The following is a 27,426-nucleotide window of genomic DNA, read 5'->3' on the forward strand; positions in this document are numbered from 1 at the left end:
AGAGAGCGGGCGGCGGGCGCGCGAGGAAGGAGGCCGGACGAGGGAGGAAGGAGGAGGGGGCCTGCCTCCGCCGCCGCCGCCGCCGCAGCCGCGGCGCCGACCCCGCCTCCCGGGAAGGGAGGCCGGGAGAGCCGAGCCGGGAGAGCCTGCCACGCACGCGGGGGCCGGCGCGGCCCCTCCCCCTGCCGCCACGACCCCAAGGAGGGGGGCCGAGCGGGGGGCGGTGCCGCGGGGTCCACGCGGCCGGGGTGGGGGTGTCCCAGGCGGGTCTACGAGGCCCGGGGTGGGGGAGCCGAGGGGAGGGTGGTGGCCGAGCGCGGTCTGAGGCGGCCGGGTTGGGGGGAGGGTGGCCCAGCGAGGTCTACGGGGCCGAGGTGGCAGTGGGGGGGGGGGGCCCAGCGGGGGCTACGAGGCCTGCGGTGGGGGGGGGGGGGGCCGGGGGGAGGGTGGTGGCCGAGCGCGGTCTGCGGCGGCCGGGGTGTCCCAGCGGGGTCTACGGAGGCCGGGGCAGGCGACTGAAGTGGCCGAGTGGGAGGGGGCAGGAGGCGCCGAAGTAGGGAGGGCAACTGGCCTGGGTCTACCCAGGCGGGGGCCGGGAGTCGAGGTGGCCAAAGGGAGGGGCGCAGGGCTGGGTCGATGGCGGGGCCGGGACTGGCGACTGAGCGGGTGCCACAAGGGCCCCGGGGATAGGCGGCTGAAGTGGGGGTGGCCAGGCGGGTCGGAGGGAGGAGAGCTGGGGTTGAGCTTTTGCCTTGGGCCAAGTTCGAGTCCCTTCCCTCCGACCTGTTGAGAGAGAGGAAATGAAGGGGGGGGCGCCCAGGAGCCCTGCCCCCGGGAATGGGAGGAAGGAGGCGGGAACCCGACTACGCCCCCCATCTTTTCTCTAGGGACTTGGGGAAATCCCGCCCCTCCCCATACCACCCTCCCAGCCCGACCGGTGTGGGGCCTTGACTCTTAATGGGGGTTTGAAGGCGGAGGCAGAAGGAGCTTCGAGAAACCAGTTGGCTCGGCGGAGGCATGTTTAGAGAGAGTTAGCAAAGATTCTTGGACTGCACAAAGTCTATTCAAGGAAACGCATTTATTGAGCATCCCCCTTCCCTGGTAAGTCCACTATCCATGCTGTTTACTTTTTTTTTTTTTTTTTTCTGAAGCTCTTTCAACTCCATTTTCCCTTTAGGGGTCCTGCAGTCTATCCGTAGTCCCTACAACGGACAGGCTCTGTGCTGTGTGCTGGGAAACCTGGGGCGGCGCCAGGAGAGGGAGGCAGATCGGGGTTGTCATCCCTACTCTGGTAGAAGGAAATACAGTAACACCAAGCTCTGCATTTAGCAACTTAAATATGTTCTTAAAACCTCACAAAACCTTGCAAGGCAAGATTATTTTACCCGTCTTATTGGAAGGAAACTGAGCCCCCGCCCCAGCTGATTGGCTGAAGGTCACACAGCTATGATTTGAACCTTGACCTCTTCCAGAGCCCATCCTGCTTTGGAGTGGGAAGGAAAGGGGAGGGGGCAGGGAAGTTAAGCAACCTGCCCACTCTCACTAAGGCTAGTTGGTGCTGGGGCAGGGACAGAGCTCCGCGGCTTTCCCCCTAAACCTGGTGCGCTTTGTGCCTGGCGGTGTGTGTGCCCGGCAGCCGGCTGTCGGAAAAGGTTTCTTCTGCCGATTCTGTTTTTAAAGTAACATTCCTTGTTCTTAAGGCCCAGTTCAAATGCCATTTCTTTCATGGTGCCTCCCCTATAACGCCACCTCTTGTTGCAATAAGGGGCATCATATATGTTAGTTCAATAAAACAAACCTTCGTGGAGGGTACAATATGCACCAGACAGATGTCTGCAAAGTACTAGTCTCCCCTCCAAGACGAGAAGCAACCATCACTTATATCTGTCTTTGTATCTCACCATATGAGGTGCTTTTAAAAGTCTCTGGGGAACCAATGAACACGTGGGCCTGCCCTCAAGGGGCCTGCATTACATTTGGAGGAATGTGCGGAAACATTTTGAGGGCCAAATTATGTGCTTGAGAAAATAAATGTCAAGGGAGCTCATCCAGGGCTGTAGGTACATGGGGAAATCTGGGGCAGGAGGGTCTGAGCAAAGCCTTGAAGAATGGATTTGCACAGGGGGAGAGCAGGGAGGATATTTCTGTGGCAGAAATAGGGTAAGCCCAGGACTCCGATCTGACAAGAGGTAGTGTGTGTCACGACATGGGGAAGAAAAAGATGAGCTGGGTGGAATGGGTCCAGATTGCAGAGGTCGGCAGAAGCCAGCCAGGCAGACAGAAGAGTCAGTATTAGTGTGGGAGGCCAGAGTAAATGACAGCAGGTTCTGAACTAGAAATACAACCATCTGCCCCAGAGAGAGAGGAACATCCACTCCAGCTAAATACAAGGAGAAATCGCGGGAATCTCCTAATTCAAAAGAGCACATGACCTAGGAAAGGAGATGGCAGAGACTAACTCATCAGAAGGGGCCAGAAGAGCCTTGTTTAACAACTGTTCAGCTGAGTTCAGCTTGTGTTTAAAATCCCTAGTGTGCAAACAAAGCAGTCATGCTCCTTCAAGCAGTCATCTGTTAGGGCAGTGATAACCTGCAAAGCAGCTTTGGGGCCTCCTCCAGGCTCTGGCCTGGGAGACAGGAGCACTGCTCTTTTAACCTTAGTTCTGCCACCAACCTAACTCTGTGACCTGGAGAAGTGTACTTAACCTTCTCCGTGGATTTCAAGGTCAGCTCTTTGGCATCTCTAAAGACCTTTCTCATTCTATTAATCTATTTCCTAGAGAAAAATAGTCATATCTGGTATCAGAAATAATTAAATATTCACATTTTTTAAAGTTGAGACAGAACTTATGCCAGAAAGCATGGAAGATTTCTCAATTTTCTGCCTCTGTTGAGCACCGGAAACAGCAGGTGGGGGAGGAGAGTGTTGTTATTTTCAGTGTTTCCCTCTTGACCCTTTCCTCTGGGAAGTAGTGAAGTATAATGGTTAAGACACCGGCTCCCAAATAGACTAACGTGGGTTCAAATTCAGCTGCCATGACTGACTGGAGAGCGTGACCTCTCTGAACCTCTGTGTCTTCATCTGTGAGGGGTGGGTAATAAGAACTACCTCACCGGGTCGCTGAGAGACAGCGTATGATGTGGGGCACATAGCAGGGCTCAGGGAATTAGAGGGTAGCTAATACAGCTTGCAGAGTCACTGAGCAAAGCAGAGCTACACAAAGCTTCAATGTCTAGATTTCAACCCATTTTCTTTCATCATTACTTCTTGGCACTCCCGGCACCCCTGTGTGGCTTATAGACCACAGGCTCTGATGTGTTTGACCTGAGAAAGCAGGCAGTGTTTTCCTCTGAAGCGTGTTCTGCCGTGGTGTTTGGCTGCACCAAGAGGAGAGGAGTGCCTCGTCGAATCTTCTAGGGCAGGAAAAAGCGGTGCTGGGAGGTTTCCATTCTCCTAGCCCATCCTCTGAATCAGCACAACATGCATGTGGAGGAGGTTTCCCTGCTCCCCCCGACACCCAGAGTTTTTCACCTCTATCCCTTGTCCTCTTCTTCCTCCCTAAAGCGTATTAGATGGTCAGGAATGTGGGTGGAGAAGAGGAGGAAGAGCTAGAGACATCTTTTCCTTTCCCTCAGCTTGTGCGAAGACACTTCTGAACATCCTCAGGGTGCATGGACCATAAATGATAAGGCAGAGATTGTAGGCCTGCAGCCCTCTTAGTTTCCTGTATTTCTGTTGGAATGCCGAAGCAGAAAGCCCCTGTTACTTACTGTTGATTGCCTCTTCTCGGTTCCAGGTTGACAAGACCCCCAGAGGCCAAGACGTGGGCCGGAATGCCCTGCAAACAGGGTGTGTGTTCAAAGTGAGGGTCTCCTTTGTAGCTGGCTCTGGAGTGTTAGGACACGGTCTCAGCAGTTCCCACCCCCAGGAGCTCCCCAACTCCAAATTCTGTAGCTCCGTGCAGGAGGGGAACTCTTTCTTGGAAGATAAATGATAACAGCTGCCCAACCCAAGATACTGTCTGTCCATCTTCCCCGGCTTCATGTTTCTCTAGAGTATTTGTTTTTCTCTGCTGATGTAATTATTATTGTCTGCCTCTTCTCATTAGAGTGTAAGTTCCATGCCTGAAAACTTTATTGAGCTCACTCTTGGATTCCCTAGTACCTAGAACACAATATCTGGCCCATAGTAGGAGCTCAATAAACGTAATGAATTTCACGTGAGTCAAATCCGTCTACGTAGGGCCTTCCCTTTCATAAGAATACCACAAGGAGGGACAGTGGAGGGGAGGAACCCAGTGAGGAATGACCTCCTAGAATTTCAGTATCATTACAATGATACCAGGAATGATGGCGGGAGGGGTGATGATGATGGGGATGCCGGTGACCAAGAGGATGATTGCTAACACGGTTAGGCTGCAGGGGACCTGGAGGACCACAAAAGTCACCATTTACTGATCACTTACTGTGTGCCGGGCATTATGCCAGGGGCTTAATATGCATTACCTACTTCCAGCCTGAGTGAGCCTTCGATGGAGGCGCCGCAATAGTACTGATCCAGTTTCCCCACCAGGGGGGACAACTTGTACAAGGTGACACAACTTGAGAATGGTAGGAGTCAAGGCTAGAATCCGGCAGTTGATCTGAGAACTCACACTTCCAATTAGCACATGAGTGGACAGACTGATAAGAAAACAAACCTAGTCTGATGGAGTCATTATCCAAGGCTTACTGATAAAATCCAGATATTTAATGAGCATCATGAATCTCAAACTGGGAAGGAGAGGACAGGACTGTATCTCAACCTGACACAGGTAATTCACCTCTGCAACTGCGCCCTCTCACCAGGCTGCTGGTGGACACGTTTTACCCGTTACGTGTGCTGTAGGAAAAAAAATAAAATAATAAATAAAATAAAATAGTATATATTTAAAAACTCTTGACAATCTGACCCCTGCTTCTCTTCCTAGCCTCATTTCTCCCTCAAATCCCTTCCTACTCTGTGTAGCCAGACTGAGCTTCCCTTCAGTTGCCCTAATTTGCCATAATCTCTAAGGAACTCAGCTTCCTTGAAACTTTTCGTGCCCCCACCCCAACGTGCATAAGACATCCCTCCCTGGTGCCCCTCCCCCCCAGCCCCCAGGTGGTCACAGCCCCTACCAGGATGTATTGTGATTGCCTGTTTATGTACTGTCCTCCACACTAGAGCTTTTGGGGCAGAGACTGATCAATTCCTTTGCTTATCCCTAGTGCCAGGCAGTTTGCCTGGATTGTGGGAGGCACTCAAAACATGATGGATGGCTAATTGTATGGATATGACTGTACGTAATGTATGATGCCTTCTGATTCTCAGCATCCTGCATTGTCAGAGTACCCACTCTCCAGGGGGTGGGGTGTTGGGAAAGTCTCCAAGTTTTGAAAGTTAGTAGAAGTGGGTAATATGTAGAAATGCAATGTTGTAGGAAGGTTCAGACAGCATGTAACAAATGTGTGTTGCTAATTTAACCACATAGATATAAGAGGTGCATGGCTATGATGGATTCCTTAGTGAATGAGATAGAGAAGTTGCTGTAAAAAACCCTCCCCCAACCTTGCTCAAGAAATCTCCCACATCTCCTTATCACAGGGGGAGCACAATGACCAGGAGTGGGGTGGGGGGAAAGGGGGCAGAATGAGGGTTCGGGAATTACGCATCCCCTCCCATCTAGGATTCCACTCCCCCTGACCCATAACCACCTGCAAGTCCTTGTTCTTTGTTCAAGCTCTTCTCCCCAGCTTTCCAATCTGGAAGTCCCAGCAGCCTCCTTCCAGGAAAATCTAGTCCCTGACCACCTGTCCCCTCCCCCTGCTCAGCCCCTCCATCATTTGAGCTCCTCCTCAGAATAAAGGAGAGTGGTAAGGATACGGATTGGGTTGGGTTTGATCCTATCTGGAAGACTTACGAGGCTGTGTGGTTCTGGAAAGTTACCTAACTTCTCTGGTCCTCAGTTTCCTCATTTATAGAGGAAGATGAATACTTTGTAGGATTCGTGGGAGATAACAAATATGAAAGAGACCATGATCACTGTAAGCTTCAGATACAAAATGACCATTAATGTGTGCCAACTAAATAAAGCCAGCCCCTCTATAATTCAGAGCCTAGATGGATATTTTCAGCGCTAGAAAAAACTAAAATAGCATCCATAAACTGTGGCTTACAGTACCACCAATGGCCTAGAATTGTGGTAAGATTTCAGTGAAAGAATATCGGTAAAGCACCCATCATGCTCTGTTTCAGCAGAATGGAGAGCATTATGTAATTAGGGTAATATCCTATCCCCATCAGGCCATGGATCTCTAGAGGGTAAAACCTTGTCGGCTTCATTTCACTGCACTATCCTTCATGCTTATTGTTGCGTGGGTAACTGACCCAGAAAGTTTGATTTTAGTATGAGATGAGTGCACCTGATTCACGTGTTGCACAAAGATGTGAGTATCTGACTAGGCAAGGGGGCTACAGCCAAGAACAAGCAACTCAAAATCCCTATCCTTGTGGAGCTTTCATGCCAGCAAGGGAGACCAGGTAATAGCACATCAGTAAAACACAGGACGCTAGGTAGTGCTAAGGGGGAAAAGTAACGTGGAGAAAGGGAAACAGGAAGGCTGTGGGATTGGGATTGCTATTTTAGATCAGGTGGTCAAGGAGACCTCACAGAGAGGGTGACATTGGAGTAAAGACCTCAAGGAGGTATGGGAGCCAGCCACGCAAATATCTGGAAGAAGAGTCTTCCAGGTAGAGAAAAGAGTGAATGCAAAGGCCCTGAGGAGCAGAGAGGAGGCCAGTATAGCTGGGGCAAGTGAGTAGTTCACCAACAAGTATCTATGGAGCCCCTACTTTTTAGAGAATAAAGAAATGAGCACAATTTCTGGCACACATTCCGCTCTCAGCACATGCTACTCTTTCCATCATTGTCATTAGCATCATTATCTCTGGATCTCTCCCACCACCACCCAGTATCCAGCCCAAGATCCGGTGGCTAGTAAGAGCTCAGTAAGCGTCTGATGAACTGAATCTCACGGTCCTGTGTAGGCTGGGTCCCTAACCATTAACACCCGATTTATCCCTTGATGTTTAACTGCCCTGGAGACTTACTGTTTCCTTACATTGGCTTTTTGCTCTGAAAATCCTTAGGTCTCAACATGATACCAGAATTGTATGTAGATGTAGTATTATATTGCTTTGGTTGAATTCCTCAACCTTCAAAAAGGTAGAGAGGGGAGTCCAGCAGTTCGGATTCTGTGACTTCTGCTAAGTCCTGGGCCCCTTCATTTTATAGGGACCCTGTAGGGAAGCAGCAAGTGCTGGGCTTATCAGCTTTAGGCTATCTCTTAGGACCCAGCAGGCAGAACTAGGCGCCTGCTGTTTACAACCCAGCTGAGCCTCAGAAAAGATTTCACCTAGAAGGGGGTGGATGGGAGTGAGGCCACTAGGTGCTCATCAGGAAGCTTTCAAACACAATGATCATCACAGTAATTCAGGAGACCTGTCCAGGATGTGGAAGAGATTGAGTCAGTAATGAACTAATGAACTCCTCTCTGCACCGATGACAGCCAGGAGATTGCAAGTCTCTTAATGATCTAAGCCCCTCTTGCTCCAATAAAGCCTAGGTGCTGTTGTTCTTCAAGTAAAAGAAATACCACCCTTCTTTTGACCTATTTGTCAGAAGCGAAGGCAAAGTAGAGAAGCACTCTACTCAGCGAAAACTTTCAATTCAGTTGCAACGTGACTCTTGGTGCACTCATCTCCCACCCAGCAGCTCAAGCCCCTCCATCATACAGAGACTTCTAAGACCACATCTTAAAGCCTGGGCTTTTGGGGTGTGACTAGGGTACCACGCAGAAGGGCCCTTCCTCTGCTGTCCCAGTGATACCTCTCGTTCCCAAACACACCCTCCCCGTGGGCAGGCTGGCCTCTCTCCTCTCTGATACCATGCAAGTTTCTGTCTTCTAAAATGAGTAAGGTCATTCCTCCCTTCCACCCACCCAATCTGCCCTTCCAGAAAGAGAGTACTGGCTTAAGAGTAAGAAAGACATTTTCATTTTAGAGAAAAGTAAGACCTGGGCCCGGCATGTTTTAGCCATCGGCTTAAAGTCACATAGTCAAGAGTCCAGGTTGGAGTCATGTGCTTCTGACTCCAAACTCCTCTCCCTTTCCACTAATCCTAACTGTCTTTTGGATGGCTGACTTCCAAAGAATACGGATTAGCATTCTAATTAGCATTCCTCCAAGGAGTACTGATTAGCACCCAAAAATAAATATTTGGCGTCAACTTGTATGTAGGGCAGCATGGAAAACCAGTTTTAAATGAGTACTGTGTAGAAGCAGTTCCAAAGTACTGGTCAAACAGAAGTGATATCAACAAATATTGGTCAAGTCGCTGAATGAATACTAATGATACGAAATTAAGTCAGGTGGATCTTCTGAGAAGTAATGGCATTTTCCATTCCAGAGAAAGGAGATCTTTCACTCTGTAAACAGATTTGCCTGAGAATTTTCTTTCATAAAAGTGACTATGCCTGCATTATTTTCACAACAGCTGTGCTTGGTTTATAAGCTAAGCTGCCGAGGACCTGGGATTATCTCTGCTACTGAGCCGAGGTGGCCTATAGTAAAGCCAGATTTTGCCTTTGCCAAGCTTATGAAGACAGGGCCTTTGTGACGTTCAAAGCTTCTTTCCATTTCTCTAAGGAAGGAGGATTCCTCTCCAAAAAGGTACAGCCTCTCTGAAGGCTTCTGAAACCTCTGGGACTAACGGACACTTGGACCTGTTTTCGTTTCTCATCCTGACATGTATTTACCTGTTTCTTCTGGAAACGTCTTGCATCAGTTCGTCCCAAAGGCTATGACGCAGGCCTGGCTTGGGTCAAAGGCTCGTTCAAGAGGAAGAAGGGAGAATTAATTAAAATATCAGGTGCTGAGCCAAGCATTTTGTACTTGATTTCCCACTGAATCATCACAACCCTATGAGGTAAATATGATTAAGTTTGTATAGGACAGAAAAAAAAGACTTAGAGAAGACCAGTGGTCTGCCCCAATAACAGCCTACAGGTGTCAAAAATGATACTGAAACTTACACCTGCCCGAGTCCAAAGTCCATGCTCCTTCTACTCTCCTCTCAGGGGCTTCCTGGACCTACATTCAGCTTGGCATTGACACCTCTCTCGATCTGCTCTGACTAGATTTATCCCCCAGTTTCCCACATCAGTAGTCCCCAGGAAGCTTTTTAAAAAATAGATGAACCCTGGTCTCATATCAGCCTACCAATGGAAGGGCGCAGGCTTGGGTACTTCATTAAAGCTGCCCAGTCAACAGGTATGTCCCGCCCTGGTTAAGAATCACTACAATATATGGACCCTTTATTCCAGAAGAACTCTACCCACCCCATTTATGCTCATTATTCCCCCTTCCTCACCATTTCCCACATCAATTCCCTAAACTGAGCAAATCCAATTTCCTTCCAACAACCCATACCTTGCCCCTCCAGCGATCAAAATTCACTCTGTTTCATGTCGGCAGAAAATGACCCATTTAGATGCTCAGCTCATCCACACACTATGATAAATTACAAATAAATCATTTTTTTTAAAAGATTTTATTTATTTATTTGACAGAGAGATAGCGAGAGCAGGAACACAAGCAGGAGGAGAGCAGGAACACAAGCAGGGGGAGTGGGCGAGGGAGAAGCAGGCTTCCTACTGAGCAGGGAGCCCGATGTGGGACTCGATCCCAGGACCCCGGGATCATGACCTGACCCAAAGGCAGACGCTTAACAACTGAGCCACCCAGGCGTCCCTAAATTAAATCATTTAATACAAAAGTTTCAAGCCTAGGAAAATAGGAAAGAAAAAGAATATGATCTCAAAATTTTGGTGGGGAAATGAAATTGTAAGCATGGAAGAAAAAGGTTTAAATTAAAAGGGGAAAGTCCCCCCCAAAAAAGGAGGGGGGAGTAGATCTGATTTAACTACATGAAAATATAAAACTGTCTATGAAAGAATAAGAAAGCACACAGAAAGAATACTTCTGTAAATATTGTTGTAAATACGTAAATATGACAAGCAAAATATGTTGTAAATATGACAAGCAAAAATTAGTAATATTATTATCTAAAAAGACCATACAAATAGGATAAGTGCTCTAAAAGTGGGAACCTTGTCTATCTTGTTTGGTATTGTATTCCTGTGCTTACAGATGCCTGGCCTATAGTAATATTTGTTAAATGAAGAGATTTTTTTTTTTAACCTGAAAACCCCAGGAGATAAGTGAGGAAAAAAAGACATGAAAATAACTCACAAAAGAGGAAATACAATTTCTCAACACATGGGAGCATATTGCAAGTCTCCCTTGTGATACGAGAAATAGAAGTATTTAAAACACTGATGGGTTATTATTGGTGTCTAAGAAATTAGCTGAGATTTTTTAAAAAACTATAAAATATAATGCTAAGACAGGTAGGGTAAAACAGCTCCTTCATGTTGTCATTGAATCAGCCACTTTGAAGACTAGTAGAGATGGGAACCAGGTTCTGATGGTATCCAGATGGTTAATGGTCTGACCAGCAACTGAACCTCCCCCTTCTAACAGACCCCACAATCTTCGGACAATGCCCCGACCCTGGTCAACCTTCACTGGGATTCTTCAAACCAGCCCTGTCTGGAAGAGAGGCCCTCGTTTTTCTCTGGTTGTGACTCACTTGAGGACATGATTCTGGAAGCTGCCAGTAGTCACGTCTCTTGAAACATGGAGAGAGGCTATCTGTAGTGGAAAAAATAATAATAATAATAAGTTGGTTTGCAGAGAATCCTGTTGGCATTAGACTCCCTGGTTCCCATCACTCCTGAGGTCATTTTCTGTGTCTGGGCTCTTCCCACAGGTTGATGACCTAAGTCCATCATCTCTCCCCCGCTGAGTGTACCAGACTAGGCTCCTTCTGGTTTGCAAGAGCCCATTGTTCACTTCTCAGGAACTTTGTGAACTGTTTGTTAACCAGTTGGAGCTTGCAATCAGCCCTGGTAGAGGTATTTATTCTAGCAGCCTCGGGGTATTTCCAGTCCATGGAAATCTGAAAATACTGCAAATCAGGGCTTCTATCCCCACCCCCACCCAAGAGCCAGATGTTAACCATTTACATATGAGCACATCGCTTTCCTTGAGGTACCTGGGCTGGATTTCTGTCACTAGCAATCCAGAGAATGTTGGGCAATGCAGCCGGAGTTGCTGAGACCCAAATCCCACCTGAGACTTTTATCTCCAGTTTATAAATGAAAAACCCTCCCCAGGTGGTCCCCAGGGGAGACAAAAGCCACAGGGAGCTTTATTTTTAGCTGGGCTTTAAGCTAGGCATGAAGCTGTTCTGCAAAGTCACAACTAGACATTCAGGAGGGCGGCCTTCTCCACTGACCTGGATATTGGGTAAGTCATTTTGCAAGGAAAGGTGACAAAGCGCATATCCATCCATATTGGATGAGATGCAGCCACCGAGAAAGAGATCCCAAGAGAAAGTGCATTTGCCTCTGAACTGAGCAAGGAGCCCTGGCAGGAGCCAGGGAGGGTCCCAAGCCTGCTTGCCACTGGGAAGAAAAGAGAGTACAGAAAAAAAAAAAAAAAAAAAAAAGCTCAGACCTCCTCTAGGAGTTCAAGCTCTGAGTCAGCTTTTCTCTCAGACTGTATTCAACAGATTGGCGGAAAAAAGAGACTATACCCACCTCCAGATGCCCGCAGAATTCTTTTGACAGTAAATGGGAGGATTACAACTGTTGATACCTTCTACACCAGTGATTTTATGTCTAAGAATCATTTCTAAAGAAATAATACAAAATAAAGGAAAGGGTTTATGTAGAGACCTGTTTATTACTGAATTATTTAGAATAGGGAGGGGAAAAAAGCCTGGAATCCACACAAATGACTAACAACAGGAGAATGACTACGTGAATTACAATACAGCATTATAATGTATCACAGTCATTAAAAATGGTTTGAAGGGATTATAATAAGATGGGGAAAAATCGTACCTTAACTAGATAAAAATACGGATTTAAATTTTATATTCAGAATGACTGGCAATCAGAGAAAGAGAAAAGGTCAAACACACTGACTGAAAACTGCCAAGGTCTCGTCCCAAGTGTTAACTGTGGTTTTCTGCTTTGGGTAGTGAAACTATTGAAGGTTTTTAGTTCTGCTTTTCTCTGTATTTTCCAAGCTGTGTTCAATAATCTTACATAAAAATGGATACCACTTGGGCGCCTGGGTGGCTCAGTCGTTAAGCATCTGCCTTCAGCTCAGGTCATGGTCCCAGGGTCCTGGGATCAAGTCCCACATCGGGCTCCCTGCTCGGCGGGAAGCCTGCTTCTCCCTCTCCCTCTCCCCCTGCTTGTGTTCCCTCTCTCACTGTCTCTCTCTGTCAAATAAATAAATAAAATCTTTAAATAAATAAATAAATGGATACCACTTAGTGAGCATTGTTCAATATTTATCTTGTGCCAGGCCCTAGACGAACCACTTTTCTTAGATTATTTTATTTGAATCTCCCTGCGACCCTCCAAGGTGGGTACTTTCATTACTTGCAATTTACACATGGAGAAACTGAGGCCCGGATAACTTAAGTGTCTTGCCCAAGGTCACACAGCTAGTAGCCAGGGTGAAGAGCCTGGTCTGTTTGACTTTGGGGCCAGAGCATCTTATCCACCCCACTCTCCTCAATAAGAGAAGACACTAGATAAATAATTTACATATAGCTATACAGAAATATAGACATTAAACTCTCTTTTAAGCCGGAGATCCATCCTTCAAGGCGTAGCTCTTTTGTGAGAACCTTCTGCTTCCTGCCCCTAAACTCTTGCTCTGATGTCTGCTCCCTCCAGTACTCTTAGACTGTCCTACACTGTTGATGGTCTTTTCCTGGACAGCAGGTACACCCTCAGATAGATCAGAACACCTGAGGGAAGGAAGGGCACCTTCTCCTCACTCTGGTTCTTTTCTCCTTTTCCACCTCTCCTCCATCTTGCACCGCACACTTCAGCCTCGATCTCTCTGCACCATAAGATAAAACGAACCAGGACTCCCAAATTCACGTCCTAAGGGAAGTTGGAAAGCCTTACCCATGACTTCCACATACTTTCTTAAGCTTACTTTGTTATGGCTACTGTTACCGCCAACTCCTGGTTCCCCTGACCCAGTTCATTCAGGAAATGGTCTCGCCTTTCTGTCCCTGCCCCAGATGGAAACTCAGCCCCTTGCTTGGCTTCTATAGTGAACCCACACAACAGGGCCATCCAAACATGTAGACTTTATGAAGGATATTAGAGGACAAGGAGAGGTTTATGCTGTTGAAACTCAAACAACTTCAATGTGAATATTAAACATCCCTGTGAAAACAAAACAAAACAAAACCCTTTGGCTACCAGGCCCTGGAGAAGTATTATTTATTGGCTGCTTTACTCTCTGAGTATCTCGCTTAATCCTCTCCCTCCCTCCCCATTGCTTTTCTACCCCACCCTCACCCCACACCCAACTCCAAATCCTCTCTCTGTAATGCACAGCTATCCTGTTCACTCAGGCCCCAACCTCCAGACTCAGCTCCAGACCCTTCCAGGTGCCCAGGTGATTGAGAGGACCTTTCACTGAAACCTAATCCACTCTTCTTGGATTACTGTGTTGGTGGACAGCAAACATTTTATCTTCCTCGATTACACTTAAATATATAAATTGAGGGGCGCCTGGGTGGCTCAGTTGGTTAAGCGACTGCCTTCAGCTCGGGTCATGATCTCAGGGTCCTGGGATCGAGCCCCGCATTGGGCTCCCTGCTCGGCAGGAAGCCTTCTTCTCTCTTTCCCACTCCCCCTACTTGTGTTCCCTCTCTCACTGTCTCTCTCTCTCTGTCAAATAAATAAATAAAATCTTAAAAAAAAAAAAATAGTTCTAAATTAAAAAAAAAAAAATATATATATATAAATTGAATTGAGAACCTGCTTTGTGCCAGATGCTGAAGATATACAAAATTGGAAAAATACACAAGCAAGAATCCTAAAGAACTTAATCATTAAGTTTCTCAAGAACTCATAGCTTACAGAGCAGGTAACCACTCTAGCAGACCACTGGTGCTCTAACAGAGGAAGAAGCAAAGGGCCACGGGGCTCAAGGGGATGGAGCAGCCTGTAAATTTGGGCCTCTTAGAGATGCACGGGCCAGACACGCAGGAGTCTCCAGTTCGGAGTTCCTTTCTCTAGCCATGGGTTCAGCTGGTATTCCTCACATGTCCCTTCCGAAAGCTTCTCTTCGGCTGTGGCTGCCAAGATTCTTTCCACTGCATTACGCAATATACAATAATTTATGACTGACAGTAACCCAATAACCCTAACTTGATTGTAACTCCAGTTTGGAACGTGCAGCCCTTTAGCTCTGCACCACGCTGCAGGGCACCAAGACCATCTATAAGACCATTTGGTGGGTTGAACAACAGAGGATACTGAAGGTTCTCCAAAGAAAGTCAACATGTGCTAAATGTTCAGTCAAGTCCATTTTCAACCTAAGTTTCCTGTTTCCTGTTTTCCCCCCTTTCACAACCAAATACAAACCAAAGCTCTTCTTTCAGATTCTTTAAAAGTAAAAAGGGACCAGTGGGGGCTGGTGATCTCTGTTGTCACAGAGGATGTTGCCTGTCTTGACACTGGTTTCAACAGTTCCTTTACAAAATACTGTGACTGTGCTTTATTTTAGCCTTAGCTTGAATTCTGAGCATAGAACAACTGGTTGTCAAGACACTCGAACTGCTTGCCAAATTGTAATTATTATTGTATTCTGGGTTGAGATGTTTTAAATTAGTTTTTTTTTTATTATAAAAAGAGATGCTCATTCTAAAATTTAAAACTTTATGAAGTATAAAGTGAAATATGAATGTCAATAGCCCAAAGAAATTTGAATAAACACGTCACCAAAGGAGGTCTACAAATAGCAAATGAGTATATGAAAAATGTACATTGTTGGAGCACCTGGATGGCTCAGTCGGTTAAGCGTCTGCCTTCGGCTCAGGTCATGATCCCAGGACCCTGGGATCATGACCTGAGCCAAAGGCTTAACGACTGAGCCGCCCAGGTGCCCCAATTTTGCAGGTTCTTAAAAAGTTAAAGCATACACTTACCATATGATCTAGACATTCCACTAAGCATTTACACAAGGGAAATGAAAGCATATGCAAACACAAAGACTAGTACACAAATGTTCCTAGCAGCTTTGTTTTGTTTTTCTGGGGACTAGCCCAAAACGATTCACAATCCAAATAAATGTCCATCACCAGATGAATGATAAGCAAATTGTGATACACCCCTACAATGTAATGCTATTCAGCAATTAAAAGGAATTAATTATTGATATTCTCAGCAACACGGATGAATATTTTGCTCAATGAAAGAAGCACGACAAAAATAAGACATATTGCATGATTCCATTTATGTAAAATTCTGGAAAATGCAAACCCTTAGTAACAGAAAGCAGATCAGTGGTTGCCTAGGATGGGGGGACAGGGAAGGGTGGTAGGGAGGGATTACAAAGGGATGTGTGGAAACTTCTGAGGGCGATGAATATATTCACTATTGGAATTGTGGTCATGGCTTCATAGGTGTGTACGTATGCCAAAACTTATTAGATTGTACATTTTAAATATGTGCAGCTTACTGTATGTTGATTATACCTCAATAAAATGGTTAGATACACACACACACACACACACACATACACTCACAATCAATAGCCCCCAAACCCTCTCTTGAAATTACCACTAATATCAATTTGTTGTCCTCTTTCTAGACATCTGCGCAGAAGGCATCATATTATACACTATTCTACAATTTGCTTTTTTCTCTTTTTTCACACAGGTAAGCCGGAAGCCACCCCATTCCTTTAAATGGCTTCTCAGGAATCCAGTATGTGAATGTTTTGTGTTATTTCACAGGTCCTCTAAACGTGCACGTTTAGGTGACTTCCAGTTTTTTCTAGAGACTTTTTTTAAATCAATACAGTTATTTCCAGAGTTAGGAGCACTTGACTGGGAAGCTTCCTGGTCCTTAAAAAAGCAGTCCCTCGCTGGTGGTTTCTCCTGCTCCACCCTTTCTCCGACTCCCACCCCCACCCCCACCCTAGCAACCAAGCTGTTCTGGCCTCCTTGCTCCACCTGGTGGGCAGTCAAGGAACTGGCCAAGCTTTATTATTTCTCCTGTTGTGAGTGGTTCTCTTTGACTCCAGTTCAGCTAAATCTAATTCTCTCACTCTCCTCTTGAAAACTCGTCAACTAAAATTAGTCCTGAGCCCCTTATCAGAGCATACAAAGTGTTACTACCCTGGCCGCCACCCAGTTTTCCTGCCTCAATTTTGGCAAGTCCAAAATTAGGCTCGATCCTAGGACCCTGAGATCATGATCTGAGATGAAACCAAGATGAAACCAAGATTCGGATGCTTAACTGACTGAGGCACCTAGGCGCCCCTCCATTTATTTATTTCTGTGCTCCCTGCCTCCCCCTACAAAAACGTGAGCTCCTTGAGGACAAGGACTTTGCCTACTTTGTTCACTGCTTGGCTCTCCAGATACGAACAGTGCCTGGCACATAGTAGGTGCTCAATAAAAATTTGCTGAATGAATTAATAGTAACTTGCCTGACTCTACCTCACTCTATGGCTGAGTAGGACATTCACACAAAGACACATATCCCTTTTCTTCCTCTCCACTCTTCTTCTGACTCTTATAATATCTTGAGGGAATTTTGCCTTCCATCTTCTCTTTTCATTCCCTTGAAGAAAAAAAATTATAATCCTTTGAAGAGTCATATCTGATTAGTAGTCTGATTAGTGCTACAGTTCTTGGGCTGCACACTAACAAAACTGTCTCCTGGAGACCAAGGTGTGCTGGAACTGATAAAGAAAACCTCGTGAGGCCCTAAGCATGAGCAACCAAGACTGTGTACAAGGTCAGGGAGGGGGGTTGGCTTTCACCTCATCATGGAGCCCAGCACAAGGTTTGGAAGCTTTGGAAGCATCCAGAGGCTGTCTGTTTGGCATGGACCGTGGCTGTCCTATGGCTTACAGGTAGAGGTGTCCAAGCATCTCTGTGAGCAATGAACATGATATTTGGGAATCTGAGTAGAAGGGGAGGGGACAAGCAGGCTAATGCCGTGCAGTGTTTGTTAGCTCAGAGGAACATGTGGCTTCTCAGGAATAACTGGGGGATGCTTTAAAGGAGATTCATTTCCAGCAACATGGTTGGTAGGCACCCATGGTGTCATAATTTAAATACAAGAAGGAAGTGTGACATCATTTTCTACTCCCAAGCTTGTGAGGGCTGGGACTCTAGGGCTGTACCTTAAAAAAAAAAAAAGTGCAGAGTTGGAAATCAGATTTAGTTATAAAAATGAACCAGGTAAATCAATCTTCAAAGTCATGGAAAGGGTCAAGAAGTCTTTAGTAAATATACCCCAAAATTTTGCTACTACTTCCTCATTTTTCCTTCCTTAAATTAGCTTTTACCTTCAAACATCAGCATGCTGAATACGTTGTTTCAAAAACTATATTCACTTTTTTTAGGTGTATTTAATTGCTGGCATTGTATCTTCTTTTTTTTTCATTATAACAATTTGGCATTTTGAAGACATTATTGCTTAAACCGTGTTTTGTGAGTCACCTAGGGAACTTGAAGTTCCCTGTGTGCAACTAGGTATTCTTGCAAAGTATCCACTGAAAATTTTTGGAACATCATTTGTTTGTAAATCAAAGCTGCTCAACAGTGAGTTGTGTGTTTGTTTGATCACTGATGTTTACTATGAGCAGAATGATCTTGGCTGATCCATTTGCTGTGGCCCAGAAAGTTCTGCTTTTGGAGAAGAGAAAGTCAGGGAAGGGAGGAGTTTGAAAGGATGGGCAGAAGGGTGACCCTTTCTGTTTGGAACAACAGCATCGATCTTCTCCCAGAAAGTGGTTGTTAGTTGGACGGTAGCCATGATAAAGACGATTAATTCTGACTGACGGTATCTGGTGAATTAAGAGCATTTCATGCTCTTTCAGCATTTGGAGATATCTCTTCCAACAGCTCCAACCTGCCTCAAACCATATATCACCTGGTTAATAGAAAAGTAGCATATTAGCAACATATGCGGAGGGGTGTGTGCGCGTGTTGTGTGTATGTGTGGTGTTTGGTGTGTGTGTGTGTGTGTTGTGTATGTGTGTGTGGTGTGTGTGTGTGGTGTGTATATGTGTGTATGTATGTATGTGGTGTGTGTGGTGTGTGTATGTGTGTGTGTTGTGTGTGGTGTATGTGTGTATGTGGTGTGTGTATGTGTGTTGTGTGTGTTGTGTGTGGTGTGTGTGTGTTGTGTGGGTGTGTGATGTGTGGCATGTGTGTGTGATGTGTGGTGTGTGTGAGGTGTGTGTGTGATGTGTGGCGTGTGTGTGATGTGTGGTGTGTGTGTGTGATGTGTGGTGTGTGTGGGGTGTATGTGGGGTGTGTGATGTGTGGTGTGTGTGTGATGTGTGGTGTGTGTGGTGTGTGTGGCATGTGTGTATGATGTGTGGTGTGTGTGTGTGATGTGTGGTGTGTGTGTGTGGTGTGTGTGTGTGTGGCATGTGTGCTGTGTGTGGTGTGTTGTGTGATGTGTGGCGTATGTGTGATGTGTGGTGTGTGTGTGTGATGTGTGGTGTGTGTGTGTGATGTGTGGCGTGTGTGTGTGTGATGTGTGCTGTGTGTGGTGTGTTGTGTGATGTGTGGCGTGTGTGTGATGTGTGGTGTGTGTGGTGTGTGGTGTGTGTGTGTGATGTGTGTGTGTGATGTGTGGCGTGTGTGTGTGATGTGTGTGTGTGATGTGTGGCGTGTGTGGTGTGTGGCGTGTGTGTGTGATGTGTGTGTGTGTGGTGTGTGTGTGTGATGTGTGGCGTGTGTGGTGTGTGGTGTGTGTGTGTGATGTGTGGCGTGTGTGGTGTGTGGCGTGTGTGTGTGGTGTGTGGCGTGTGTGTGTGATGTGTGGTGTGTGTGTGGTGTGTGTGTGTGATGTGTGTGTGTGTGGTGTGTGTGTGTGATGTGTGGCGTGTGTGTGTGTGATGTGTGGCGTGTGTGATGTGTGGTGTGTGTGTGTGTGTGTGATGTGTGTGTGTGTGGCGTGTGTGTGTGATGTGTGGTGTGTGTGTGTGATGTGTGGCGTGTGTGTGTGGTATGTGGCGTGTATGTGTGATGTGTGGCGTGTGTGTGTGTGGGTGTGTTGAGGAAGACAGGCCTGTGCATCTCCCTCACCCTCCCTGAAAGCGTGCTGCGCCAGAGCCCTGCCGGAGGGCTGGCGGTGGGAGGGTGCTGCGGGGAGTGGTTATGAAGGTAAGTCAAACCCGGTCCCTACTTTCAAAACAGTAAAAATTCAGAGGGGAAAAGAACATGAATAGAAACAAACTCGAAAAAGATGCTCTAAGTAACACGTAAGGTCACTTTCACACCTGAGATTTTATTATCCTGTTCTTTTTATCCGTCAACAACTATATATTCAGGTCACCTAAGAGAAATTGAAACAGAGACCCATGGGCAGAACAGAGAAGGTGTACTGACTTCCAAATGTGGGCCTGTAAAACGTTATAATGCACATGGCATCTAAGCTGAATCTTAAATGGTGAGTAGAAATTTGGGAGGTAAATTTGTGGTCTCAGTGGCACTGCAAGAAGAGGGTAGTGTGTAGAAGCATGGCCACAAATTCGGGGATCGATGGGGTTTAGTGTCCCTAAAGCGTAAGAGGGGTTCATGGTAGTTTTAAAATATGTCTGGGCACCTGGGTGGCTCATATGGTTAAGTGTCTGCCTTCGGCTCAGGTCATGATCCCAGGGTCCTGGGATCGAGGTCCACATCCGGCTCCCTGCTCAGTGGGGAGCCTGCTTCTCCCTCTCCCTCTGCCTGCCACTCTCCTTGCTTATGCTCTCTCTCTCTGTGTCAGATAAATAAATTAAAAATCTTAAAAAAATAAAATAAAACATGTCTACAAATTCTTTGAAACCCCTCCCACAAAGGGTGGGTCTATGCATGTTATATGTTATATATTGTATATGCTATATGTCATTATATTTAGTGTAAAAATGAAGGCATATAATATAGCTATATTATTATGTAGTCTATATATTTTATTATATACTATATAAAATATTCTATTTTAATGATAAGATGATTAATAATATATAAAATAAATGATAGACAAATATGTCATTTATTTTATATATTAGATATAATAAATGAAGGTAAATTTCAGATAATTTATATATATATATACATGAAGGTAAAGCCAACTGTCCCAAATCTAAATAACAGCTTACATCTCATTCTCGTGAAGTCCAAGTGAGTATTTCTGACCAGAAGGCAGCCAGGGACCCAGGTTCCTTCCATCTCGTGATTCTCTCTTCCAAGGCCTCCACATTGTCTGCACACAGTCCATGAATGGGGAGAGTGGTGTTTTAAGGCCAGTCTGGAAAGTGGCAGCCATCTCTCCCCTTTATTCTGTTGGCCAGAACTCAGTCACATGTCAATATCTAACCACAAGGGAGACTGTGCACTGGGGGAAAAGAAAATAAAATGGATATGCATGGCTCATCAGTCTCTGACATATTCTTTTTTTTTTTTGGTAGGCTCCATGCCCAGCGTAGGCCCAATGCAGGGTTTGATCCCACAACCCTGAGATCAAGACCCGAGCTGAGATCAAGAGTTGGGTGCTTAACTGACAGTCACCCAGGCGCCCACTGACACATATTCATATTACCTACATTTCATTTTCGCAGGATTTCTGAGTAGTTAGACATTATTATTTCCATTTTACAGATAGGATAGCTCACACTCTAAAAGACCATGCAGCCTGCCTAAAATCATATAACTGATAGGTGATAAGACTACAATTCAAATCTAGGTTTTGTTTTTTTTTTTTAATAAACCCACCCTCTTTTATGCTAATTTTTTTCATGCCAATTTCTCCCACCCTTGCTCCTATCCCCCAAAGGAAATATTTAGATTGTTATGTGTCTTTATAAATAGTTACAATTGTTTGAAACACTGCTTGATCAAACATGGGTTTTCACAAAGTTCTGGGTAGTCATAACCAATTCTTAATCTTTCTTGGTTTGCCAAGGATTTGTTTCAGCTTATCCTAGCTCCAGAAAACCCATCTAGATTTTCCTCAAGAACCTCTACATTCAGCCCTCACCTATCTTCTGCTCTTCTTTAACAGGACAACCAGATCTGTTTCCAATTTAAACAGACATAATGGAATATGCTTCCTTCTTCAATTTCACAATTAGCATTCTGATCCCTCTGATTAACTTGAATATTTCCTGGTTTTCAAGCAAGCAAAAAGAAAGAAAAGAACAGTTACATTTAAAGTTTATCAGAGTTAATTCTCCTCCTGATCACTGATCTCTCATCAACTAGCTTTCTGCCCTCCCAACCGATATTTAGAAGTTTTGCCGCTAAGGTCATGTTATCGATCGGTCTGCATGCACCGAGTGCATGCTATGTGATGGGCACCATGTAAAAGAATGATGTAAAGATAGATTATTTCCTGACAGAGGGTTTGGGGCAAACGTCAGCATCACTTACTGTGGGCTTCAGTGCACAGCAGAAGTACCTCCTGTTCTCTTGGCATCTGCAGAGAGGCGTGCTTGGATGAGGACACAGCTTGATGAGGACACAGAGCTTTGCTCTAGAAGAAGAACCCCCACCCCTGGTTCTTACGGAGCAAGCATGGCAATGACCTTGCCCAGAAGAAACACGGTGGTCTCGGCCATGGCTACCAGGCACTCTGCGAGTGGGAGGTGGCTGGTGAGAAGAACACCAAAAAAACACTAGCAGCCCAGCTAGACCTAAGGCGCTCGTGAATTTGGGCACAACCTCTCCTGCTGGTGGACAAGAATACCTCAAATCCCAGTCAGTTCAGCCAGGCCATGTGGGATGAGCATCCTAGTTCCGCACCTGGACCTTCAGACTGCTTGTCTCCGTAGTTGTGAAGATGAATTGGATATGGTCCTTAAACACAAGGAACTCCCAGTCTAAAATGAGGGACTTTCATGGAATCAAATCATTACAGGGCATGTGTGATGGATACATGCTTTAAAAGCTTGCCTGAAGTCTGTTTTTCTATCTAATGATGTTTAGCGGAATCCTCGGGTGAAAATATTGCTCAAGGCCCTTATTTTCTTCATGGAGGTGGCATAAATGCCCAAAGGGCCTGTGAATCATGCAGATGAATAGAGTAGGCCACAGATAAGAGACCCAGGGTCGGTGGCATGCAAATTCTGGCATAATTTATCTGTGGCTAAAACCCACTCATGGCAATGCCCTCTACACCAAGCTTATTTTTTCAGTTCTGGGCCCCTGAGGAAATCTCTCAGCACTGTCCGCCTAGATCTAGAAAATGCAGTGACCTTTTCAGCTCATATAGCAAGAATGATGAACCTCCCAGTCTGCAGGTGGCACCAAAGTGGGCCATTTCCTGCCATTTTTTGAAAACTGTAAAAACACCACCAAATAGTTCAAACCAATCCAGATCCTTAGCTAAGCAGTGCCAAGTTTCTTCCACGTCCATAGGCTAACCTTAACCATAGTTTTCTACAATAAATTTAACCCAAATACTGTACCTATGAACTTGCATCTAATCAATTGAGTTAACTTGTTATCCCTGTCTCTCCTTCGATAACACTGTCTCTGGGTAGCACAACATGTCCTCAGGTCTGCATTGCATGCTCTTCCTCAGCAGCTTGGATTGACCTCTATTGATGAAGGGATGATTGCCAAAAAGTGAAATACGTGACTCTATAAAATAGCACAAACTCGAGCTTTAAAAAGTATTCATTTTATTAATTAAAGGGGAGTAGCCAGTAAAATGATAAAGCCGATTTCAGGAACATTTGAGCAACAGAGGTTTATATAGCCCATCACGAAGGCATTTAAAAAAAAAATCTTAGAATAAGATGACTGGGTAGTTACAAAATTGGCTAATGTCTTACAGGGCAATAAACAATAAACCTTTGGGGTTATCTTTTCTATGGAACAGAATTCATTTCATTCGTATTGGTACTAGACAAGAATTATCTGTGTTGTTATCAGTTTTCAATAAATGAACATCTACCTTTCCAAAATTGTAAGATATCTGAACCAGTAGTAAATAGGAAGTCCAATGAGGGTACAGAGTCCTAGTGAATCAGTTAATCCTTGAATGCATCTGCCACTATAAGGTGCTACATAGCACTACACTGAAAAGACATCCAGTAATCCCTTTTGCCTATTTCTAAGTTTTTGGACAACGTTTGGATGAATACCCAAGTTTGGGGGAAATTGTTCTTAATATAATAGAGTGTACTATTATATATATATATATAGAGAGAGAGAGAGTGTGTGTATTATTATGAGCTAATAATAATGTACATAATAAAACATAAAAAGTATGTTTTATTTATATATTTTATATATAAATAATAATAATGTACATAATCATAATAAAAAAATTGCTAAGCTTTACTGAGCACCGCTATTTTCCCATGTGTGTAATACTAAGAAGAAGGTATCATTTCTCACCCATTTTACGGATGAAACTGAACCTAGCCAAATTAACCTGCCCCAAATCACTCAACTCATGACAGCGCAGGCATTAGACCCCTGATCTGCCTGTTTGACTCTATATCTCTGCTCTTAGCCACTCAGAGCATTTGTCATTTAGTAGTAAAATAGCCCATTTCTTTGCCTGGCTTCTCCCTGGACTGTGAATTCCAAAAGGGCGAAGATCGTGGTTTCTTGCTCATTGATATTTTCCTTGCATCTGTTGATATCCAGCACATAACAGGCAGTCAATAAATATTTCTTAAAATTAAATTGAACACAAGGCACACGGGTGGCTCAGTCAAGCGTCCAACTCTTGATTTCAACTCAGGTCATGATCTCGGGGTTGTGAGATGGAGCCCTGAGTCAGGCTCTGCGCTTAGCACTGAGTCTGCTTAAGGCTCTCTCTCCTCTACCCCTCTGCAACTGCGTGCAGCTCTCTCTCTCTCTCAAATTTTGAAAAATTAAATTGAACATGTAAAAGCAGAGAATCAGATTCCAATTCAAATACATTTTTTATTAGCTCTCTCACCCTTCTCTCATAATGAAGATACCAGCTATGGTCCTTATTTTCCCCTTTTATTCCCATTGGTAACAATGTTCCAAACAATGGTGGGGGTGAAGTGTTTAACCAATATAGTCTTTACTCATTTATAGAATTGTTTATAAAATAAACATTTGTTGAGTGCCTCACACATGCAAGACTTTGTGCTAGGCATCATAAGAATGGCTCCCCCACTAAGTGTAGCTTTACGAAATAGAATCCTGGGGTATTTCTTGAGTGCCCCAATTAGCAAATATCAATCTAGAATGTAGTTCTCCTAATAAAATGCCATCAGACTTAACTTTTAAAAATATAGATGACCTTTCTTACCCTTAATGAAATTTACCATACTTGTCATCTGGCTCTTTCTCCACTTGCTCAGAGATCCTTTCTCTTCCCTTCCCCTGCTCTGCTGTGTGTTCAGGGAGGACTGAACCCAGGATACTACATTTCCCAGCTTCCCTTGCTAACTGGCTTCAGGCTGGGTTTGGCTAATGGGTGGCCCTGGAGGGCGATAGGAGGATGGGAAGAGGGGAGAAGCCCCCACTCCAGTCCCTCCTTTTCCTCCCCTCAACCCCCAACCACCACACCTTGAAAAAAACCTCTCCAGTGGTGGCTTATCTCCCCTAGGGTTCTACCTTCTTCTCCTCAGTCCCTCCTTCTGTGGTCTCACCTCCCACTGGACAGTCCTGACTCCCAGGCTCTGCTTTTGTCCCTTTGTTCCTTTAGCTCTAGGGATGGAAGTCATTACCCACTGATTCTATAATCTGGGTTATTTTGCCATCCCATAAGAGGATTTGAGCTCTTCCTGTGTATAATAGCCTCTGCCCATTGAATTCCCTCAATTGAACTAAGTGGAACAGACTCTCGTTTTTCTGAATGGATCCTGACTTACTGGTCTAATGAGGAGAGAATAGCAATATTCACATTGACATGTAAATATTGGGTGATATGTTAGGCTCACTCATTAGCTGAGTAAATGGCTCCTGTACCACCAACTTTGTGGATTCAAATTTGTTCCTTGGCATAATATCACATGTCACAGACCTCTAACTTGCTCAGGACCAGTTGAAACTGTGAATATTACATCAGTAAATAACAAGAGTGTGATATTAGTAGCTATAGTTAATTGATCCATACAATGTACCTAGGACTCTACTCAACTCCTTATACATATTATCTTTTAATTCTCCAACAAACTGTGGGGTATTTGTCCTAGTCAAGATGCCTAGTGGCAAATAACAGACACCTCCTTTGAATAGACGTACCAACTGCTCTTGGGTAGTTCATGGAATTTAGACGAAGGCTGAAAAACCAGGCTTGGGAAGGAACTAAAGGAAGTCACCCACACCTAAGACCATGATCTGCTAAAGACTGCCATTTGGGAAGCTGGGCCACCAAAATGACAAATGGCCCCCACAACACCATTATCCCCATTTTACACCAGTGACGATAAAGGCATATGTATAATGAGTGCTAGAACATGGCTATAAGCCCTCTGGTCTGCCTGAATCCAAAGCACATCTTCTTTCCACCATACTACATTTGCTTTTTATATAAGGTTAGTCTGTACCTTAATTGATCTGCTCTTTGAAAGTTTTGATCTACATAAACTTGTAAATTTTTATTTATTTATTTATTTATTTATTTATTTATTTATTTTTAAAGATTTTATTTATTTATTTGACAGAGAGAGACACAGTGAGAGGGGGAACACAAGCAGGGGGAGTGGAAGAGGGAGAAGCAGGCCTCCCGCCGAGCAGGGAGCCCGATGTGGGGCTCGATCCCAGGACCCTGGGATCATGACCTGAGCTGAAGGCAGATGCTTAACGACTGAGCCACCCAGGCGCCCCATAAACTTGTAAATTTTTTAAAAATTTTAACTTACAGTAGAACCACAGTAGCCTTCCTTTAAATAAAGAATTCAGTTTGAGCATTAATATTCACATGTACGCAATTATGTTGCACTCGGCTTTTTAGGATTTGCTGATTAGGTACACGCAGGTGAACCTGTAACATAAACAATGTCATAGCCGAGAATGCCTCTAGGGAATTGGCCAGAAATGCCTTATAATTGTTCCTTTTTTTTTTTTTTTTTTAAGATTTTATTTATTTATTTGACAGAGAGAGACACAGAGAGAGAGGGAACACAAGAGAGGGAGAAGCAGGCTGCCGGCAGAGCAGGGAGCCCAATGCGGGGCTCGATCCCAGGACCCTGGGATCATGACCTGAGCCGAAGGCGGACGCTTAACCGACTGAGCCACCCAGGTGCCCCATTATAATTGTTCTTTACTCCAGATTTTCTTGCAGCAAAATTTACTTTTTTTTTGGTTTCTCTGACTGCTTCATATGTATATATATATACATATATATGTATATATATATATATATATATGAGAGAAATATAAACAGCTTCATATTTTAGGAGAGCTGGCAGCAATCCATTTTCCTTGCTTTCTGGAAGACATGAGCACCCTTCTAGAGTAATGGAATGGAATGTGCTTATAAATACTCTGAGCACTTAGTTGATATAGCACTGGTATGCATGTTGACAGGTTCTTATGGAAATTAGATAATTGTGCCACCAATGGGTAATACACTGCATGTGACACCACGTGCATATGTGTGTGTGTGTGTGTGTGTGTGTGTGTGTGTACACGTGCATGTGCATTTATAGAGTAAGTCATGAAATGAGTTCTGGTTTCTATTCTTGACCTACCAGTTCAGTGAGTCACTGAATATCACTTTGGTCAGTCACAAACCCTCAGTGCCCTGATATAATACCTTCCACTCGAAAACACAGGAACTCAGGTAAAAGCTACTGTACAGACGTCTGCATGTTCAGGGCTCTCAATTTTTCATCCTCAAAAGGTAGTATAATTATTTAAGACTCATACCACTTTGGGAAAGAATGCCTGTCCAGTTTATCATCAAAAGAAGAAAACCCTTAGAGGTCACATGCTGGGGCACAACATGTATTTTAAATGAAAGTAAACTCCATGCACCTGGATTGTCTAAGAGACTTGAAAGGAACAATCTAAAAAGTGATCATTTTTACTTTTACAGCAGAAATAATTTTGAAATACCATAGTGAGGGATCTTTTGCAAATCTATTCCTTTCTATAGTTTATATGAAAAGTTCCACTTGTTACCATGACTTTTAAACATATGAATAAAAAGAAGATGGGAAAGCTATTTATTGTGTAGTGTTAGCCCACCAACACGAAGGTATATTTAAGAGGGCATACAATGGTAAGAG

General features: G+C 44.7%; 1 long non-coding RNA gene across 1 annotated transcript; it reads left to right on the top strand.

Annotated features, from left to right (window-relative positions):
* The first annotated feature begins 739 nt into the window (after nucleotides 1-739).
* LOC116639864 lies at nucleotides 740-23,384 on the top strand. The gene is made up of 3 exons (XR_004300934.1): nucleotides 740-1,101; nucleotides 19,549-19,667; nucleotides 21,261-23,384. It is a non-coding gene; the product is annotated as an uncharacterized LOC116639864 (long non-coding RNA).
* The last annotated feature ends 4,042 nt before the right edge of the window (nucleotides 23,385-27,426 follow it).

This window comes from Phoca vitulina, unplaced genomic scaffold (genome assembly GCF_004348235.1).
Source record: "Phoca vitulina isolate PV1807 unplaced genomic scaffold, GSC_HSeal_1.0 scaffold19, whole genome shotgun sequence".
NCBI lineage: Eukaryota > Metazoa > Chordata > Mammalia > Carnivora > Phocidae > Phoca > Phoca vitulina.